At 43.4% G+C, this 8769-nt stretch overlaps 1 long non-coding RNA gene across 2 annotated transcripts; it reads right to left on the bottom strand.

Annotated features, from left to right (window-relative positions):
- Positions 1-1826: 1826 nt before the first annotated feature.
- Positions 1827-8029, bottom strand: LOC135905289 (uncharacterized). Of its 2 annotated transcripts, XR_010565371.2 has the most exons (3): positions 7738-8029; positions 6540-6632; positions 1827-2093 (listed from the first exon to the last, which is right to left on the bottom strand). It is a non-coding gene; the product is annotated as an uncharacterized lncRNA (long non-coding RNA). The 2 variants fall into 2 exon arrangements; XR_011511605.1 differs by lacking the exon at positions 1827-2093 and having other exon boundaries at positions 6537-6632.
- Between the last annotated feature and the right edge of the window lie 740 nt (positions 8030-8769).

Raw genomic sequence — 8769 nt, 5'->3', positions numbered from 1 at the left:
AACGATAGTTGCGAGGGAATAAACGACTCGGCCAATGCTTTTAAAGTTTCCGCAAGCGATACGCGCGGATTATTATAGATGCCACGTGAAATTGCACGACTGTGTATCAAAAATGGCTTTTGGGAACACTGTTACGCCATGTGTAGAGTGTTGAGAGAGGCATCAATCAAAAGCTGAGTCTCTGGACTACATACGCTGCCACGACTTTTACGATAGACGCCGTAGTTTTATCGCAGCTACTGTTTATGTCTCAAAATGGAGTACAAATTTTTGTCGTTTCCATAGGCTTCTATTGCTGAATCTTTAACCACTCTGGGAACAAAATTCTGGCTTGGCTGAGAGTGATCGCTGTATTTGGCTCGTGTGGATTGTCTTCCAGAACATTAGCCACCTGCCTTTTTCAACAATCGACTTGCAGCATTTGTTATTCACGAAAACCCCGCTCGTTCCATTTAAAACGCGCTAGCTTCGTGCCGCGGCCGTTCGAGGCGCTAGTTGGTGCGAGTCCAGAAAAGCTGGATATGTTCCCTCTTTCGTGCGGAAGATTGAGCCGCGATAGCCAGGTCACCCTCGCACGCTTTCACTCGCACATACAGCATACGGCGTGCGACGACAATTTTATCACCCTTGGACTTTACACGGAACCTCACGGCGACTGTAGAAATGCGTTTGGAGTGTCCATATAGTTGACATCGCAATAAAAAAGCCACAAGCGCAGAAAGAATAGAATCGACAAAATTCTAATGCCCAGCGCTGCTACTTGTCAGCGTGGACATAGCCTTTTCCGCTATACAGCACGGCGGAGGGTGGCAGGTGTCTGAAATGGATTTAAAATGATACGAAGTGAGAATGACGAGTAGCAAAATGGAAATGGTGCGCAAAATTCTGAGACGCGAGACGGCACTATAAATGTTTATCTTATAGGTCCGTAGACCACAGGTAGCGAACTAGGGCTCTATGTACGTTCATTGTGATCACCCACCGACTGGTTTTTAACGCTACAGCGTGAAGGAGCCCGTGTTGCCGGAAAACCGACGTCGACGGCCCGCGTCAGCCGTCGTTATCCAGCGTTTCTACAATTTATAGACCGGAGACGACGTCCACCATTTCCGCACACGCGCGAGTAAGTATCCCGGAGTCCATGGAGAGGTACGCCCACTTCATTGAAACACTTCCAGATGGCGCTCGCTTTTCTATCAGGCCACATTTCTATCAGAAAGCCCGACTTCGTGCATAGCGTTCACCGCGAGCGTTTCCCGGTAAACGTTACGGTTAAATACGCTGCAATTGCCGGGAAGCGTGAGAAGCAGTGAGGGATCTTTGAATCCTGCCGCGTTCAACTCTTAAAAGTGAAGCTTAAGCGTCCTCCAAATTTTTCTGACAGTGACCGCCACACTGTAAAATAATTTACACCCCTAAGGGTTTTTTTCGGTGTCTATAACTAACCCCCTAGCACCCTTGAAAAAGCTGGGTTTTATAGGGAATTACACCCTTATGATGGTTATTCTATATTCCAATAACACCCTATCCCTTGAGGGTGTTTTCAACAACATATTACCCTTCGACCCATGGGGTGTAAGGGTGTGATCAGGAATATATTACCCCTTCACCTATCGGGTGTAATGAGCAATATAATAGCCCTTGAAGTACGGCATGTGGAAGCGGGTTCATATGCACTTCATTGTTTGTTTCTAAGTCTACAGTTAGGCTAGCACACAGGAATGTTACGTATGGTGTGCATACAATAGGTAATGTGTTTACAAATGCGCTGCATAGCAACTTTGAGAGAAAACACATTATCACTTGTGAGTGTTCTGCGTGAAATGGTCCCATTTATCACAGATACAGAGTGACTGCATGGAGGGTCATTTATTCTAGCCTCCTGTACAATATTTTGAGCTTGCACTATGCCTTGTGGTGACAAGTCTTGCGGCCGTTCTACATTGAAGAACAGTCTCATTCAAACCAAAGTTCCAGGGCACAGGCGAGGATGATGATGCCTTTTTGTAGCTCCATTCCAATGTCCTAAGGCGAGCCATCATAGATGAAGCCATTTCTCCATTGATCACTGTAGCCATCTGCTTCTTTTCTACCTGCAAAATGATTTGTTGCAATTTAATGTCAGGAAAAGTACACGAAACATGACTAGCAGCGTTTCCCTGCATCATTCACTTTAATATTTCAAGATCACATGAAGAGCAGGTTAAAGAAAACAAGCACAGATAGTGCTTACTTCCAGGAAATCGTTATTTCGAAAGAATAAGGCATTTAATCTGCCACATCATGAATGTCGGAGAGACAGGCTACACAACTATATGAGGGCAATTCAGAAATTATTGCCTCCAAGCCCACTACTTTGCCAATATTACAGCAAACATTTTGAACTTTTTATAATTGATGCACTTATGCTTAAGCTATCGAATGTCACTTGCCTCGCCTTCCTATCTCTTCTCGTTCCAGAGTAATCGAGCAATTCATGGCATCCAGTGGTGACGTCCAGTTGGAACAACAGGCTGTGATTGAATTTCTGACTGTGGAAGGTTGTGCGCATATCAACATTCATGGCCATTTGACTGCAGTTTACAGGAATGCCTGTGTTGACGTCAGCACTGTACAGAGGTGGGCAAGGACTGTGAAAGACCAAAATCCTACCACATCAAATCTCCCGGATCAGCACCGAAATGGATGGCCCGCAATGGCTTCTGATGAGGGTCATGAACATCAGCAGATGAGTTGACTCGGTGCAATCGCAGGATCAAGCAACACCAGATTGCAACACTTGCCATTTCCATTGGCTCAGTGAACCACATCATTCAAGACCTGCGTTACAAGAAGACTTGCGCTTGTTGGGTGTCACGGTAACTGACGACTGACATGAAAAAGTCGAAGCATAGCCAACAAGTTCAATTCTTGTAACCCAGGAGGTTTTTAATTATGTGGTTCACTGAACCAATGGAAATAGCGAGTGTTGCTGCAATCTGGTGTTGCTTGATCCTACGATTGACCCGATTCAACTCATCTGCCTGATGTTGATGATCCTCATAAGAAGCCATTGTGGGCTGTCCAGTTCGGTGCTGATCCCGGACATTTGATGCGGCTGGATTTTGATGTTTCTCAGCACTTGCCCACCTACGCACAGTGCTGATTTCAACACAGGCATCCCCGTAAACTGCTTTCAGATGGCAATGAATGTTGAAGGGCGCAGAACCATCCGCAGTGAGAAATTCAATTACAGCCCACTGTTTCAATTGGACATCACCACTGGATGCCATGCATTGCTCGATTACTTTGGAACGCGAAGAGATAGGAAGATGGGGCAAGTGACATTCTATAGCTTAAACATCAGTGCATTAATGATAATGAGCCAAAATGTTTTCAGTACTACTGGTAAAGTAGTGGGTTGTGCATCAGTGCACAACCAACTTTTGTGCCTCAGTGCATAAAAGTACATTTTGTTAAAAAAGTAAGTGGAACAACAGTGCATTTTTCCGGCAAGTTTGATGGTGCATATCTCCAAACTGACGCCATTCTGGAAATCAATTCCAAGTAGATACACCTTGTAATCTCACTGGCTATGATTCGTAAATTAAAATATGTGCCCCAGATATGTGGTGGCGCTGGCAAACACTCCCAGCGTTCTACTAGGAAGCATAAATACCCAAGAAAGTGATGGGGAAACGGCGCCCGCAGTAGCTCAATTGGTAAAGCATCTAACGCGTAATGCAAAGACGTGGGTTCGTTCCCCACCTGCAGCAAGCTGTTTTTTCATCCACTTTCATTTCCATAATTTATCATTTCTTTATTTCATTTGTTAATCACAAGTAATTTACCCTAACTTGTCCTTGGTGTCAGTGTTTGCTGGCTTCTTAGGATATGATTAATAAACATCGGGTTTCTTGGTTAAGCCCCTTTCTTTTCGGTTATATTAGCTATAATGTAATTCATTCGAAAGATAATAAATTTTTTTAATTAGTTTAATATGTTTCGATTTCTTGTGCCAGATATATCTGCGTGTTTGAATATTCCTGCTCAAGGACTAGAATTATGCTATATGCAACAGGACTATATTTAAAAATTCCACAAGACTGAAAATCATCACCCTGCATAAAAACAGTGTGAATTTAAAAACAAGCTTCATTGAACCTTATTGAATCAGCAAATGGCCAGTGTAACTAGTCTGATCATCCTAGAAATCTTTTGTAGCTTATAAGCATAGTGCATTTCAATTCCACATTTAGGAGTGCAAATTTTTCTTGAAGTCAGCTTTTTCTTTTTAACAGCTAGCGTCCCTGCCAGTTTGCTTAAACATAATGTTGCATGACTTCAACAGTACTGCACAATCACTTTTTTCTGCTCACAGTGTCTAGTGATGTGTCTAGCAGCTGAGATAATTATTGTTCATGCAGATAAACATCAGAAAACATTGCAATAACTGCCAAGAAAATTCAATCATGCGTTTTGTTTACAAAAGTGCATGTGCTCTACCTTCTGCCAGGTTTGTTTTCCGTGTCAGGCTAGAACGGAACTTGCACAAGAGGCACCTTTTGCATCCATGAAGATATTTTATGAGGTTATGGTGGTGTCGAAACATGACATCAACCATAACACTTTAAACTATTTTATGAAACAGGTATTTGTACAAAGATAGAAAAGGCACCAATTTTGAATTTATCACATTTGGTTTAGAGTACCATAGTATAAATGGCTCAACTAGTACAGGTACGCAAACGGGCTAGTTGGTATTGGTCGATGACGTTAGAGAATGTGAACTCGACAAAGGATGGAGAAAGAGGCGATAGCATTTGTTCCATTTCTCGCCACTTTTGACGTCCCTTGTACAAGTCTGCGCTGTCTGTCGAACATCATGGATCAACTAGTACAGCCTGAAAAAAATATGTCATGAAAGAAAACTTGACTTTCAACCTCGACAATTGTGCCTGTTAGGTATTACGGTCTTTTTAGAACTTATTTCTTTATACAAAGTCAGACCCATCAAGTAAAGCTTACTGAGAAAGAAATGGAGAACAACGTCAACACCTCTCAAGGCACATGCATCAAAGGAGTCAGAGCATCATACACATTACCTTTAGGTGCAAGAGTATTCTCTTTCTTAGGCAAACTGCATTTCTAGTTTCTTAAAGCCTATATATTTATTTGCCACAGCTATGGGAAAATCACAAGGTGGAAAAGATGTGTTGGTGCAATTTCAACTACTATGTACAACAGCAAAAGGTAAAGCACAGGAAGTCTCACTGCTCCTCTGTCTAAATGACATTCACTTTCATTTGTCATGTCCACTCCTATCCTGATGGCAGCAGAAACAGGAAGACGGCAGCGTGGTTCCGAAAGTAGACGGAGCTGATATCCTAGCTGACATAAAGAGTAAAAAAAGGGAGCTGGTCAGGCCATGTAGTGCAGACGTGAGACATCATTAACTAGCGCGAAAAAGACAACGGACGACAGCTAGAAGCACACAGGACAGAACTCTAGGCTTCAACTGAAATTTTGGCTACACAGAAACGTAGGATTCAGGGGATGCGACCTCAACGCATGGAAGCAACATTTATCTTTCCTTTTCCCTGCCTGACACAGGAGGTATTGGAGCCAATCGATGGGCAGGTTCATTTCGAGATACGAACACTCTTTTTTGGCGAGAGCAAGGGAAGGGGTGCTTACACACTTATCACCCGCTTTTCGATGCAAAGTGCTTCGAATATTCTCATGCCGACCTGCATCTAGAGCCGCGTGGGCAGATGAGTGCTTTGAAACTGCTCAGTGCATGAGCACTTACAGCAATTATTGGCCAGATGGCCACCAGCCATGACAGCTGCCCTATCTTTGTTCCCCCAAGCGGTCGTTTAAACACCGACCTGTTTGGCTTGAGGACACATAGGGCAGCTTTGAGTGCCTTGGTGGCCACATGGCCAATCATCGCCATAAATGCTCATGCACCGAGCAGTTTCAAAGCAATCGTGTGCTCAGGCAGCTCCAGAAGCAGGTACATAGGGAAATATACGAACCACTTTGCATCAAAAAAGCAGGGAATAGGTGTGTAAGCACCCGTCTCTGGCTCTTACCAAGAATGTTCGTAAGTGAAATTAACCTGTTCATAAATTTGTTCCGATAGCTCCTGTGTTGTTTCTGTCCGTCGACATTCTGTGCATTCCACGTTTCTGTGTATCAAAAATTTCAGTTGAAGTCTAGACTTCTTTCTTATGTGCCTCTTGATGTTGTCTTTTTCACGCTAGTTATTGATGTCTCAAGTCTGCAATGAGCACCAACTAGCCCAAGTGCCTTCTTCAACCATGTAATGCATAGGGCATATAACCGGTGGCACATTCGAGTTACAGAATGGATGCCAAGAGAAGAGTAGGGTAGTCAAGGACGGTAGAGAAGTAGACTACGATGAAGTCAAAAAATTTTGCAGGCTTCACTTCGAATCAGCTAGCGCAAGACAGGGGTAATTGGAGCTCACTGGGGGAGGTCTTCATCCTCCGGTGAAAAAGATATGTAGGCCAATGGTGATGAAAAAAGTATACCTGTCGGGTCAGACGTCTTCACTGTCTTTTCAGCAACGTGTAGGCCCAAGACAGCCAGTCGGTTCCCATGCAATTGCTTCATGCTGACTGCAACTGCATGGGCACAAGAAAACAACCCACCATTAATACCATTCGAGACTGACGACTCAATAAAAGAACCTCTCAAAACTGCAAATACAATTAAGCATTTACCAGCTTAATAAATACATATATAAAGGCCAAGAATAGTTACAATAACCATACACTTTATAACTAGACATTAAAATAAAGTAGTGAAGCGTACAATAACCGTAGGACGCTAAGTGCAATTCATTTCAGAAATACTGTTGACAACTTAGGCAGGGTTCAGTCACACAACAAGAAAACAAATAGTAGTAATAATAAGCACGCCTGCGTGAAACCAAGAAACGAGTACAAGGACGAGAAAAAAATTTATTAGGCTCGGTGTGCTTATTCATACAAAAAGATAAATTTATAAACAAATAGCGCAACCACGCATTCATCCGCAACAGCACGACAGCTTCTATAACAAACGAGCAGAACTTAAGGCGATTGATAAGTACATAGCCGGGACGGTCGTGGTTCTTTTGTTTTGCATTAGTTCTGGTCATGAAACCACAAGCATTGCAAGCTGCCTGCGCCATTACCTACCGCGGGACCTCCGACAAAAAAAATAATAAATAATAACAATTGAGTGAAAGTACACAAGCGACATTTAATACGGTTGTCACACTGCACACTTTTGGCCGCGATCGATCCTGACTGGAATAGAATTTCTGGACGCGTTTGGCCTCGTTGCACAATCGGTGGACGGGAGCCAATCGCGGTCGAAAATTTCGATCCAGAACGCGCTCAATCGTGCTCGAAAGTGGCCGTGTGACACCGGTATAATAAGTCTGCGCCCATCTTTGGTAACAGAAAGAACCAATTAGTCAAACCAAAGTATTATTTCCCTGCCTGCGCCGAATACTGACGCGTAGCCGTACTTAATTCTCTACAACTCTAGTTGAGGACACGTGAACAATGAAACATTCATTTTTTTTTTCTTTTTCACATTCGGTGCCCATAGGCTACGCCTGGAGTACATATGCTACACTCGCATCCAACACACCTTGCGCTGTCCTTTAAATAAATTACGCGAAAATTACTACCAAAATGACGCACCATAAAAAACGCGACGCTGAACGTGGCTACGTACCTTTTATATGAGCAGTTCATGCGCCTTGCAAAAGGCCCTCGGTTTGAAGGCGGAGCGCTGTCACGATCTGTACTCTGGGCACGCCGTTTCGTTTACGTAGTGGATGGACCATGTTGACGATGCATTCCGCCGAAAAACAAAACGTCCACTTCATCACTGTTCAGGCCGAATGGAAGATGTTTTCTCCTTCGCCACGAATGACGGCCGTCGTAGGCGTAGTAAACACACTGTCACAAAGAAACACCGATGTCGTAGGCCGCTGGTGCCCTTCTTTCTCACGCATAATCGCGTCGCCTTCACTACGGACGCTCACTTCGCATCGATGAGCACAAAAGTACACGAAAACAACGAGGTGGTACAACCTAAACGCAGCAAAAAACAATCTAATTACTCACAACTTCAAGACTGTCACGGAGAACACACACATGTGCACCCGGCGGCCCGCCGCGAAACGCAGGAAATGACGTAGCGGCGATAGCGGCGACGCCCGTCGGGGGAAGTTATTTAAATTTCGGTTTCGTTTTCAAGGCATAAAAACAAATATTCTTTTAAACTATGTGTGTGTATTACTTTCAAAGCTATTTATTTTACGCTACCTCTAAGCCATTTTCTGTGTTTGCGGGTAGTTTCACTGGACATTTATTTCCAGAAATATGGGCTGATATCAAATCAAATGGGACAAAGATGGGCTGGTAACTGCGTGTAAGTGAATTTATTTGTCGATGCTTTCTTTTTTTGTTTGTTTGCTTGGACGTTCATTTGTAAAGATACGTGGCCCTTCCTGATTGTATAAGATACAGAGGTACTTGCGAGTCTGTCTTTTCTTTTATGCACAGAGAAAGAAAGAGAGAAAAAAAAGCTTTAATTGGCATTTTCAAGAAGTTCACAATGCTCATATTTCTGAACTGGAGTGCTCACTCAAATTTTAAATAGCTTGGATGAACGGCAGGTATAAAAGTACTTGCATAATAGCTTTCTAAACGTATAGGCGACACCACGAAATTTCACATGTGCAGAATTACACGAAAACCT

Source organism: Dermacentor albipictus, chromosome 1 (assembly GCF_038994185.2).
Source record: "Dermacentor albipictus isolate Rhodes 1998 colony chromosome 1, USDA_Dalb.pri_finalv2, whole genome shotgun sequence".
In the NCBI taxonomy this organism is placed as follows: domain Eukaryota; kingdom Metazoa; phylum Arthropoda; class Arachnida; order Ixodida; family Ixodidae; genus Dermacentor; species Dermacentor albipictus.
The sequence above is the reverse complement of the archived record's forward strand: the minus strand, read 5'-3'. Positions and strand labels throughout refer to the sequence as shown.